Here is a 13737-nt window from a genome sequence, read left to right on the forward strand (position 1 = left end):
GAGCTCTACAGAGCTACACCCAGAGCCTAGGTGCTCCTTTACAAGGTCAGAAGAAGCTGGGTCACAGCTACAGTAAAGCCCTTCCTTTTCACTTCCCTAAGGTGCATAGTCAGGGTTCAGTGAGTAACCCTGATATCTGAAGACCCACCACCATGGGTCATACACAGATGTTGTCATTTGGTAATTCATAAATAGCTGAAGACTTTACCTCCATTGTCTTTTTCAATACAGACAATATTATGAATTTAAAGATTTAAATGATTTTAAACCAACAGACATTTTTCTAATAGCATTTCCAACAGGCCTCAAATAATTCCAGCATATAAACTGGTTAGTGATTTAATTTATATGTATTAAGACTTGTAAAGAACTTTAACATTTAATTAAAGTACAAAATAAAAAGGGTGACTATTAAACTCATTTCTCTGCCTCTATACAGTTTTTCTATACATAAATGTATACACACGCACACACACACACACACACACATGCATGCACAGATGCAAATTTGCTGAGGTGGTTTGATAAAGATCCTCTGTTTTGTATTTTTGCCCATGATACGTGTACATGTTTACTTTCAAGACAAGTTAATGATCAGTTTCCCATATCTAATTAATACTTGGGTATTTGTCATTACTTACAATCAGAACTATATGCTTATTCAATTTAAGGTAGCTCATTTAAATTTTGACCAGTTAATATAAATCAATGAATAATGCTTGTATAATTATTTACTTCTGGCTTGTAGCTTGTATTTGTAAGGCTTTCTTATATAAAGGATTTCACATTTCCTTAATATAGTTTCTCCCGAGCAAAGCATAAAGAGTTCAGAATTAGTAAAATGTGTTCTAAATATGGCTAATAGTCGAACAACACTATCACATTGGATTTTCAGAAATTGAGGCACTTGTATTATACCTGAAGTCTTAGAAATTACTGCTTTTCATGGGTTATGGTATCATAGAAGTCATGGACTCTTGGACTTGAAAGATAGTTTAGAGATTATCAGATGCTACAGATGAGAAAAATAACACCCAGAAAGATCATTATTTTTACACATTCAGAGACTCTTCTTTAGTAACAAACTACAGAAATGATCCCTGAAAGTATAGTTTTAAGATAGAGTTATTTTTAACACAGTCTAGTGTGTGTCGAGAGAGCCACCCTTAATGGGCAGCTAAAAATCAGTCCTGAGTTCTTTCCACCAAACTTTCCTCTCTTTTGGGACAGTGAGAACAATTAATAAGAAAATTAAAGATAATACTTAATGACTATAACAAATTCCTGAGAGTTCAGTGAGTAAATCAAGATTGTGTAAGTATGTATTAAAAGCTATAGAATTGGGGGGGGAAAAACCTGATTCATCATAATTTGCTTGGGCTTCTATTCAGGATGGCAGATATTAATTTTCCATTTATTTCACAGAGTCTATACAATGAGCCCAAAGCAAAATATAGAAAGTAACAATATTTTCTTTTACCATCCCCAGTTTTTTCGTTGACACTTTTCAATACCAAAAATTTAGTTCGTTCTACAGGTAGCCTCCTCCTTGCCTATTGCCTAGGAATAGCCCAGAGCTATGACTCCTTTATGACTTCATCCCAGGAAGGAGAGTATTAAATTATTTCATTTGCCCTTTCAGCAATTAGCTCAAATACAGCAATGTCCATCCAAAAAACTATGCTAAATTGGTATCTTGATTTTTGGTGTTTGTATATTCATTATTTAACAGATATCTACATAAGAATTTACCCCTAGGACACTATCCTGGACTCCACTGAGGGGAAAAAAATTAACGCCTAAAACATTACCCCATCTCAAGAACTGAAAATCCAGTGTCTCCTGTTTCCTATAGATCAATTCTACCTACTTGGGTGATGAAAAAAACAATCTCCAGTGAGTTCTCAATTCTAAAATACAATTCATATTTAAAATGCACCATTAATTTAATAACTGCCTTTGGAAATAAAAATACAACATTAAATATTCACATTAATAGTAAGAATCATATAAAAGAATCCAGATTAAATACCTCAAAAAATGTTTTACTTTTTTTCAGGCACAGGATTGAGGAAAAAATGTAAATAATTTTGAAATAAATTTTATTTCTATAACAACAAAGTCACAAATACTTGCTACCTTAACAACTGAAAAACTTAACAGCATCCTTAAAATAAAACTTGGAGTTTCTTGAGAATAAAACTTATCTTGGGCTCCATTACTCCTCACTGGGAATATAATTCTGGTAGACTGCTTTTGGAGATTGCTTCAAAGGTATATCAGAAGCCTATTCAAACGTGTAAAGTCACGTCCAAATCAAAAGCAAAAAAAATTTCTAAAATGCATGATTTTTACTGAGAATACAATTGTTTTTCTAACACATATAATAAAATGTGTTCTTCTTCTTAATTTAACACAACACACTTGTTATTTCTGTGGGGAAAAAAAACATCCAAGGCAAGTATCTCTTTCACTAAAAGATTTAAGTAATAGTAGACACTTTTCAATAACAGCTCCCTAGGGATGCTTGGGTGGCTCAGTTGGTTAAGCTTCTGACTTCAGCTCCAGTCATGATGCCAAGATCCTGGGATTGAGCCCTGCACTGGGCTCCCTGCTCAGCAGGAGGCCTGCTTCTCCTTCTGCCTGCAGCTTCCCCTACTTGTGCTCTCCCTCTCTCTCTCTCTTTCTGATAAATAGATGAATAAAATCTTGGGGGGGGGGGAAGCTCTCTAAAATATCATATGTAGATTTATTCCTGTTAAGTAATAAAAATTCAACTGAGTAAATTTTAAAAATCTAATTGACTTCATTAAAGGAGTCATGAATCAGGTAGTGTCCCATCTAGCAAACAGTAGGGCTCTCAGAGGAGTTGTACAAAATGGAAGGTCCTTACAGAGGAGATGGGGCAAGAAAGCTACTAACAAAAGAAAAGGATTCTCCCAGGCAAGACCACTTTCCCTTAGAGGTCAAGGCAGGAGGTCTGCCCATGAAGATGATCTCATTTCCCTTTGGGAGATGGAGAGGGCCCATGCAGCAGACTTGTTGGCAGTGATCAAAAAATTCCTGACTGACTAAACTTATTTCCAGGAATAAGACATAAGCAATGAGGTCCTGTCCTCAGTTTTCAATATTGTGCAAAACTCTGGAATTCCTAGTGTGCAGTAGAGCTGGTTTCAGCTCCAGCCTCCTCAATCACTGGATGCAAAAGACCTTGGTAAAACTATTAACCAAACTGCTTAATTGTAGGAATCGGAAAAATGGGAGCCCAAAGAAGGGTAGACAAAGTCAAATAGCTTTTTCTTGTTAAAACAAGGGCACAATTCTGAAGCTCCCACCTCAGGCCTTTCCACGTTTCTCTCTGGGCTGTACTCAGACGGTAGGAGGCCGTAAATTTCCTGCAAAGAAGTTTGGCTCAGAAATGCAGTAAAATGCTAATGAATGCAGTGAGAGGCCCTGAAGTTTTTTGAGGAGAGCAGTATCAGAATCAGGTATTTGCTGGTGGAAATAACTGTCACTGGAGTAGAGGATGGGATGCATGGGGAGAGCCTAAAACTAGAAAAGCAGGCAGGAAATCATCACAATGGTCCCATGGGAGGAAAAGTTGCTGTCAACCAGATAATGACAATAGTAGTGTATGCTTAACTAACATTTGTTGAGTACACCAAATGTGCCAGATATTGAGCATAATCTTATCTAATCCTCACACCAACCCTCAAAGCTACATACTATTATTGTCATTATTGTCACCATTTTATAGATGAGGAACTCAGAGCTTGAGGTAGTCAGCCTCAGATTACATAGCCGGCAAGGGGCACTCAGAACTCAAACCCAGATCTGATGCTCTCATCTATTCACTATGCCACTGCCTCTCAAAATTTATAACACAGGCATATCGCTTGGGGATACTAGTTAAAATACAGATCCCTTTCTTTCCCAAGTTTTTTTTTTTTTTTTAAAGATTTTATTTATTTATTTGACAGAGAGAGATCACAAGTAGGCAGAGAGGCAGGCAGAGAGAGAGCGAGAGGAGGAAGCAGGCTCCCTGCAGAGCAGAGAGCCCGATGTGGGGCTCGATCCCAGGACCCTGGGATCATGACCTGAGTTGAAGGCAGAGGCTTTAACCCACTGAGCCACCCAGGTGCCCCTCCCAAGTTTTAACAAAGGATTTTTTCCAGATACATTAAAGTGTAATTGACAAATAGGGATACTATTTTTTAAGGTATACAACTTGAAGTTTTGATATATGTATCAATTGTGAAATGGTTACCACAATTAAGTTAATTAACATACCATACCCATCACTTGTTTGTTTATTTATTTCGTTATGAGAACACTTAAGATCTACCCACTTAGCAAACTTCAAGGATACAATACAATATTGTTAACTATAACCAAGCATACTGGACAGTAGATCTCCAGAATTTACTCCTGTTGTAGAGCTGAAACTTTGTACTCTGACCAACATCTCCCCCATTCACCCCACCTCCTAGCCCTTGGCAACCACAATGTCACTCCTTGCTTCTATAAATTTGACTATTTTAGATTCCACCTAAGTGAGATCATGCAGTATTTATCCTTCTGTGTCTGGCATATTTCAGTTGCCATAATGTCCTCCATGTTCATCCATGTAGTCACAAATGGCAGGATTTCCTTCTTTTAAAAGCTGAATAATATTCTTGTGTGTATGTATGCATAGCCTGTATCTGTGTGTCATCTGTGTGTATTACATTTTCTTTATCCATACATCTTCTGATGGACATTTAGGTTGTTTCCATATCTTGTCTATTGGGAATAATGCTGCAAAAACATGGAAGTGCAGATACCTCTTCCAGATTTCATTTATTTTGGATATATACTCAGAAGTGTGATTGCTAAGACGTATGGCTGCTCTATTTTTAATTTTTTGAAGAATCACCATATCATTTTTCATAATGGCTATACCAATTTACATCTCACTAATGGTGTACAAAGATTGCCCTTTTCTCCACATCCTTGACAACATTCATCCTTTGTCTTTGTGGTAATAGCTATTCTAACAGGTGTGAGGCAATATCTCATTGTGGTTTCAATGTGCATTTCCCTGATGACTAGTGAAGTTGAGCAACTTCTCCTCTGCCTGTTGGCCATTTGTGTATCTTCTTTGGAGAAATACCTCTTTAGGTCCTTCACCCACTTTTTAATCAGGTTATTTTCTTCCTATTAAGCTGAATTCCTTATATTTTTTGGATATTAACCTCATAAGATTTATGGTTTGAAAATATTTCTCCCGTTCTGTAAGTTGTTTCTTCATTTTGTTTATTGTTTCCTTCAGTGAGCAGGAACATTTTACTTTGATACAATACCATTTGTCTATTTTTGCTTTGGTTACCTGTGCACTTAGAGTGTCATCTCCATGAAATCAATGCCAAGACCAATGTCAAAAGATTTTTTCCTATGTTTTCCTCTTGTAGTTTTGTATTTCAGGTCTTACATTTAAGACTTTAATCCATTTTTTTTAAGATTTTATTTATTTATTTGACAGACAGAGATCACAAGTAGGCAGAGAGGCAGGCAGAGAGAGAGACAGAGTGAGGAGGAAGCAGGCTCCCTGCTGAGCAGAGAGCCCGACTCGGGGCTCAATCCCAGGATCCTGAGATCATGACCTGAGCCGAAGGCAGAGGCTCAACCCACTGAGCCACCCAGGCGCCCCAAGACTTTAATCCATTTTGAGTCGATTTTGTATCAATTATCTCTTATTTCTACATGGTATGAGAAGAGTCCAATTTCCTTCTCCATGTGGATATCCAATTTTTCCAACAGTATATTAAAGAGATTATTCATTCTCCATTGTGTTTATGGCACACTTGTCAAAGATCAGTTGGCCATAAATGCATGTATTTGTATTTGTGTCTGGGCTTTCTATCCTGTTTCATTGGTCTACATGTCCATCTTTATGCAAGTACCATACTATTTTAAGTACTGTGGTTTTTAAAATATATTTTGAAATCAGGAAGTATGATGCCCTCCAGGTTGTTCCTCTTGCTCAACATTGCCATGGCTATTCGGAGTCTTTTGTATTTCCATATGAATTCTAGAATTGTTTTTTCTATTTCTGAAAAGAATGCCATTGGGATTTTGACAGTGATTTCACTGAATGGACATTTTGACAATATTATTTATAATCCATGTACAAAGGATGTATTTCTATTTATCTGTGTTTTCTTTAATATCCTTCATCAATATTTTATATTTTAAGTGGATAAGCTCTTCAGCTCTTTGGTTAAGTTTATTCCTATCTTATTCTTTTAGTTAGTATTGTGAATGAGATCATTTTCTTAATTTTCTTTTCAGATAGTTTGTCATTCCTGTATAGAAATGCCACTGATTTTTGTATATTGATTTTGTATCCTGCAACTTTATTAAATTTATTTATTAGTTCTAACAGTTTTTTGCTGAGTCTTCAGGATTTTCCACATATATGATCATGTCATCTGCAAATAGTGATAATTTGACTTCTTTCCAATTTGGTGTTTTTTATTTCTTTTTCTTGCCTAATTGCTCTGGCTAGGACTTTAAGTACTGTGTTGAACAGAAGCAGCAAGAGTGGGTATCCGTGGTTCTTGATAAGTCTTAAAGGAAAAGCTTTTAATTATTCACCATTAAATATGATGCTAGCTGCCAACCTTTTATATATGGACTTCATTGTGTTGTGGTAAGACCCTTCTAAACCTATCTTGTTGAAAATTTTTATCTTGAATGGATGTTGAATATCGTCAAATGTTTTTTCTGCATTAAGACGTTCATGTGGTTTTTATCTTTCATTCTGTTAATGTAATATATCACATCAATCAGTTTATGTATGTTGAACCATCCTTGCATCCCAGGGATAAATTCCACTGAATTATGGTGTACGACCTTTTTAATGTACTGTTGAATTCAGTTTATTAGCATTTTATTGAAGACTTTAGCATCTAAATTTATTAGAAATATTGGCCCATAGTTTTCTTTTTTTAAGATTTTATTTATTTATTTATTTATTTGACAAAGAGAGAATAAGCAGGGGGAGTGCCAGGCACAGGGAGAAGCAGGTTCCCCACTGAGCATGGAGCTTAATGTGGCACTCCATCTCACCACTCTGGGATGATGACCTAAGCTGAAGGCAGATGGCTAACAACTGAGCCACCTAGGCATCCCAGCCTGTAGCTTTTTTGTTGTATCTTTGATATCTGGGGATACTAGCCTCATAAGATAGTTTGGAAGTGTTCTTTCCACTTATAATTTCGGAAACGTTTAAGAAAGATTGATATTAATTCTTCTTTGACTGGTGCAACTCACCAGTAAGGCCACTTGGTTCTGGGCTTTTCTTTGTTAAGAGTTTATTGATGTTATTGTTGTTTAATTGACTCAGTCTCTTTCCTCATTATTGGCCTATTCAGGCTTTCTATTTCTTCTTGATTCAATCTTGAAAGGTTGTATGTTTCTAGGAATTTACCTCTTTCTTTTAGATTATATAATTTTTTCACATATGATTGTTCATCTTCATTGTTCTTGTGGTTCTTTGTATTTTTGTGGTATCAGTTGTAATGTCTCCTCTTTCATTTCTAATTTTATTTGTCTTCTCTCTTTTTAAATGCAGATTCTGATTTAGCAGTTCTAGGTGCAATCTGAGATTCTGCATATCTAACAAGTTCCCAGTTGATGCCAATATTGCTGGTCCATAGACCAAACTTTGACTGCAACAAGTTATGCCCAATGGAAGTGCGAAGGAGGAGACAGACAGGAGAAACCTTCCAAAAAAATAAAGCTGGTTATGCAGACTGGAGAAGACTAGAGAAAGAAAATTGTTTTGAGATGTCTAGCCTATGAGAAAGTTACCAGTTGAAATAGTAACCCAAAAGGAGAACCAGTTGCAATCTGTATTAACTAAATAATTGCTGTCTATCTGTTCTTAAAACAATTTTATTATTTTTTAAAGATTTATGTATTTATCTGAGAGAGAGAATGAGAGGGAGCACATGAGCAGGGTAGGAGCAGGTAGAAAGAATCTCCAGCAGACTCCCCACTGAGCATGGAGCCGGACATGGGGCTCAGTCTTACAACCCTGAGATCATGACCTGAACCAAAATCAAGAGTTAGATGTTTAACTGACAGAGCCACCCAGGTGCCCATTAAATCAATTTTCTAAAGGGTTAAATGACATTCATAATAATAATAAAGATAAAAATAAATAAAAAGGACTGACCCTACTCTCTAACAGATTATCAAAATCAGGCTACCAGTAGTAGTTAACAGTGCCTGCACATCAACTTATTTACTCAACTCTATTGTTTATTAGCAACCCAGCCAAAATAATAATCTATGCTTACTTAAATCAGGATTGATGGTGACATGGAGAGGCATAACCCAGATAGCAGGGATTAGTTACTTCATAAAGAGTACAGAGAAAGGGAAGGAGGGGAAAACTATAGGCTAAAGTTAGTCAACCTATGTTTCCATATCTAAATTTGTGTAATACTTTGAGCAAGTTCTTTAACTGTTCTAACCCTGTTCCCTGTCTATAAATTGAGGATGGTGATATCACCCAATTCATACTTCTTTTGTGAGTTGTAAATACTTAAATCACTTTGAACACTGCTTATTGTAAATACTTGTTATTTTAGTATCATCATCACCCTCATCATCTTCTTTATCATCGCTTTAAAATACTCAACAAATTGAAAAATGTATGAATGACATTTTATAATCCCTCTTATTGAGAAGTAGAGTCTTTTCCCCCACCCCTTGAAGCTGTGCTGACCTTGTGACTTCCTTTGACCAATGGATTATGGCAGAAGTGAGGCTGTGTCAATTCCAAAGTATAGGCCTCAAGAGAGCTTGTAGCTTCTATCTGTGCCCTCTTAGAATCCTGCACTCAGACACCATGTAAAAAGCCAATGTAGCCTACTGGAGGGTGAGAGGCCATGAGGAGGAGAACTGAAGCACCCAACACCAACTCCCAGATTTGAGTGAGACCATCTTGGACCTGAGAGTTCAGCTGACTGTCCAGCATTTATAGTCATACGAGTGACCCAAATGAAAGCCACAGAGGAACCACCCAACCAATCCACAGAATTGTGAAAAATAATAAATTATTGTTGTTTTAGTCATAGCTTTGGGGCAACTTGTTGGGTCCCCAATATTGGGTCCCCCAATAATGGATCCATGATTAAAGGAGGGAGACTGATACAAAGCAAGAGTCAAGCAAAGCTTTATTTCGCACCAAGCATCAAGAATCAAACCGACCGGGGCACCTGGGTGGCTCAGTGGGTTAAAACCTCTGCCTTCATCTCAGGTCATGATCCTGGGGTCCTGGGATCGAGCCCCACATCAGGCTCTCTGCTCCGCAGGGAGTCTGCTTCCCCCTCTCTCTCTGCCTGCCTCTCTGCCTACTTGTGATCTCTGTCAAATGAATAGACAAAATCTTTAAAAAAAAAAAAAAAAAGAATCAAACCGACCGTCAAACAGACTGGTCGGGGACGCCCCTTACAGAGAGGATGACCCCTCTCTGTTTCACAGACTAACTTTTATAGATCAAAGGCCATGTGGTTGGGCCTGGCCGCACACAGGTAGCCAATGAAATTGTAACACACAGAGAAAGCTGCACAGTCATGCTAGGTGACCAACTGAATTACAATTTACCCTAGTAGACATTTGAACCAGCTTATCACCTTAGTGAGAATTGGCACCCAAAAGGTGCCCAAAGGGTGGGGCCCATACTGCTTGGTAGCTAGGGAGACAGTATTCGCCCCCACTGATTGAATACCTCCACCTGGCCTGACCCACCCTTGTATTTGGACTTTGTTACCTAGGACTGGTTTCCGGGACTTGTTTTTAAGTAAGTTCCCCTGGGGGGCGGGGAGCAGAGTCAATTTATGTTTTACATAAATGGCAGTTCAACCGGGATGGGGCTGCTCTGGCTGAATAGGCCCTTACAAACTTGTTCCACAGCAATAGGTAACTGAAATAGCATTCATAAAAGTAAATTAATAAAATGGCCCTTGGTGATTAAAAAAAAAATTGTGGTCTTCTGAAGTATTACAGTTATTATAAACCTTGATTCCTTCCTTTCTTCCTTCATTCTATAAAGATTTATTGAGCACCTAGCATACTCCAGATTATATACTAACATATATATAATATATATATACCCATAATGTATAAATTGATGAACAAAACATTTTCCTGCCCTTACAGAGTTTACAGTCCAGTTAGCATTACAAATGTGAACGTGGAAATACATATATAATTATAAATTGTGGTAAGTGCCTAGATAAGAGACTACCAGAGACATACCTTAGTTGTACTGGACAGTTTTTTTCAGTGTTTAGACATAGAGATGCTGTGAAATAAATTCTCTCCCATTGATTTTATTTTAAAAGAAATGGCTATTTCATCAAACCCAAAACGTTTAAAGTATGAGGAAACTGTTGTTCCATCTCTTTTCTATTTAAAATAGTAGATATAAATAAGCTATCTCCAGAGATGGAGAAAGCAGATGGATTTGAAAATTCAAGCTCACACTGAATATAATTAACTTGGAAAGGGAGAGAAGCTAATGACGCCTGAGATTATAGGTGCCCAGGAGACAGGCAAAGGGCTAACTTATTTTTAACACTACACTAGTCTCAGCAGTGAGGAAAATTCAAACTTGATTAAAGTCTCTGAGGAGGTGAAAAAGCAAATGAAGAGAGAAAAAAAAATGTGGCTATTGGATAGTAATTAACATTTTGACCCAGTTGCCAGACTGAGTAGGTGTTCAGTGCTTATTAACAAAGCTGGGTTTCTTGGGTCATCGCAAATGAGAAGGTCTTGTGAAAGCACTCTGGGCATTGTTTACTATTTGATTCTGAAGAAGGTATACCTGGAAAGAAAAATGGGCTTAGGCAAAGCACTTCCTCAGCAGGAATGGAGGATTGTTTTCTGCCCCGAGGAGGCCTTATTTGCATTTCCAAATAGAACCCTCTGGGATATTAGATCAGGCAGAGGAGAAGATGACCCTTGGCCTTGAAGCTTGATAATGGTCAGGTCCCAGGTCACTGTGATTGAGGCTTAAATAAAGCCTGGTCTAGAAAGCCCTTCACAATTGAACCCCAAGGGCCATTCCCCTTTGCTCACCCTACAATTTGGTCAGTCCTATACAAGGAATACACATTCACAAACCGGAGTTTTTTTATGTGCCATTCCTGCTACCTAGAATACTCTTTTCTTCTCCACCTAAGAAGCTCCTGCCCTTCACCCCAGTGTAATTGTTATTTCTTCACACTCTCACCCCCAAAGCAAGACAAATTAATCATTTCCTTGTTGGTACATACTACTCTGTGGCGTCCTCTGTTATAACAGCATTAGGTACTTGTCCTTTCCACTACATTTGCAAGCTCCTCAAATCAAAACTATCTAACCCATCTTGGTATTGGTTATACTTAAGTATCTATCACATAACAAATGTCCGGGAAGCAATCAATTGATGGAATAAATAAATAAATAAATAAGAAAAGGAGACAAAGAATACTTGAAGAGATGCTGGGGTGTCTGTTTGGTGTGTGTGTTTGTGTATCCATAGTCATATGTGGGCATGGAAAGATATATATCTAAATGTTAACATATAGGAAGATTTCTCATATAAACTATGAAAAGACGTGTGATTGAAATATGTTACTAATCTCTTTAAACTTCTTTTCATTTTTTATTTTGAATGTAGCAATAAAGCACTGGTATAGCACTTGTGTATTAAAATGCTTGCAGACATTTTGCCTTAGTTAGGTTTCAGCTAGGATTTTCTAAAAGGCATCTGATTTGCACTTCTTAAGATTTATTGTGAAAAAATGTAAGTAAATGAGATAAAAGGATTTAATGTGGTTTCAAATGCCTTACTGTGAAGCTATGAGAACAATATTTGATAAATGTTGCAAGTGCTTAACTTAAAGCTTAGACCTCTGTAAACCAATTTCTAAACTTCAAAACTGCCTAGTACATTTAAGAACATTTGAAAGTTCAAAGTATAACCTTTTCAAAATTATATAGTAACATCAGATATCAAGCAGAAAATACTCAATTCTGTCTTCTTTTCCAATGAATCAAAATCCCATAAATGTTATCAAGCAAATAACTACATGTTCTAAAGATGGCTGGTTCTACCAAGTGTCTTCTCTACATGAATATTCTTTCTTGCCTCCATAGAATTATTATAACTTGACAGGCATTTGAATATATTCTTGCTGTCGAGATCTGCTTTTAAATAATGCTTGTTTCTTCTCTGAATTTAGAAAAAATATAAAACTGCTCAATATAGAGAATTTGAGAAGCAAATAAGTAATTTTCTTCAAAAGAAAATAAAAATCATTTTAAATTCAGCAGCCCAAGATAATTATTGCTAATATTTTATTATAATAATATTTCATTAGAAAAATAATATAGAGGGGCACCTAGGGACTCAGTTGGTTAAGCATCCAACTCTTGATTTCTGCTCAGGTCATGATCTCAGTGTTGTGAGATTGAGCCCTGTGCAAGGCTCTGCGCTTAATCCGGCATCTGCTTGAGATTTTCTCTCCCCGGCCCAACCCCCACCCCCACACCTCCACCCTCCCCACCCCCCCACCATGAGGTTTTAGAATATAAGTGAGGTTCAGTGGGGTGAGGTCCGGAGCCGATGACTACGAAAGAATTCTTGAGACATCTTGGGGCAAAATGCTGGTTTATTAAAGCACAGGGACAGGACTGTGGGCAGAAAGAGCTGCTGCCCCTGGGTTGTGAGGGGTGGCAGGTTCTGTACATGGGGTTGGGGAGGTAAGGAAAAGGGAGGTTTCAATAGAACTTTCATATGCTAAAGAGGACCTACAAGATACCAAGACACTGGAGGCCATTTTCCCTCTAGCAAGGTATTAACATTAAGATAGGTGGGAGATGCCTAAAGAATGTCACAAATGTCCCATGCAGGAGTGGGGGTAGGGGAAGGTTGCAGGGTGTCAGCTTTTGATTTGTCCTCAGCCAGCCTTCTGTTCCCTCATCACCTCCCCCTACCTCCCTGCACTTTCTCTCTAAAGTAAATAAATCTTAAAAAAAAAAAAAGAATATAGATAGAAAACTTAGAAATATAAAATCAAAAAACAGAATGAAAATCACAGTGTTTTCTAAATTAGTTTTCCCTAAGTATATGTTATTTTAACACATATTGGACCATGGTGTATATTTTTAAATAGAATTTAGGTTACTCCTAGGGTTTGGTTTGGTTTTGTATTTTTTAGTTATAACTAATACTACAGTGGAATTTGTGTGTAGGTATTTGAGTTTTTTTTTAAGCAATTATTTTTTTTAAAGATTTTTATTTATTTATTTGACAGAGAGAAATCACCAGTAGGCAGAGTAGCAGGCAGAGAGAGGGAGAAGCAGGCTCCCCGCTGAGCAGAGAGCCCGATATGGGGCTCGATCCCAGGACCCTGGGATCATGACCCGAGCCGAAGGCAGAGGCCTTAACCCACTGAGCCACCCAGGTGCCCCGGTATTTGAGTTTTTAACTACTTTTTGAGAACAGATATATAGAAGAGAAATAAATAGATCAAGGAGTACCCAGTTTTTAAAACTGAATACATGTTGACAAGATACTGTCCAAAAAGTTGTCACTATGCCTACTTGCAATAGATAAGAGCATCTATTTCCCATCTCTTCAATAATATTCAGTATTATTTTTTTGTCTCTGCTATTATGACAGGCCAATGTTGTTTT

The sequence above is a fragment of the Martes martes genome, assembly GCF_963455335.1.
Source record: "Martes martes genome assembly, chromosome: 6".
Classification (NCBI taxonomy): domain Eukaryota; kingdom Metazoa; phylum Chordata; class Mammalia; order Carnivora; family Mustelidae; genus Martes; species Martes martes.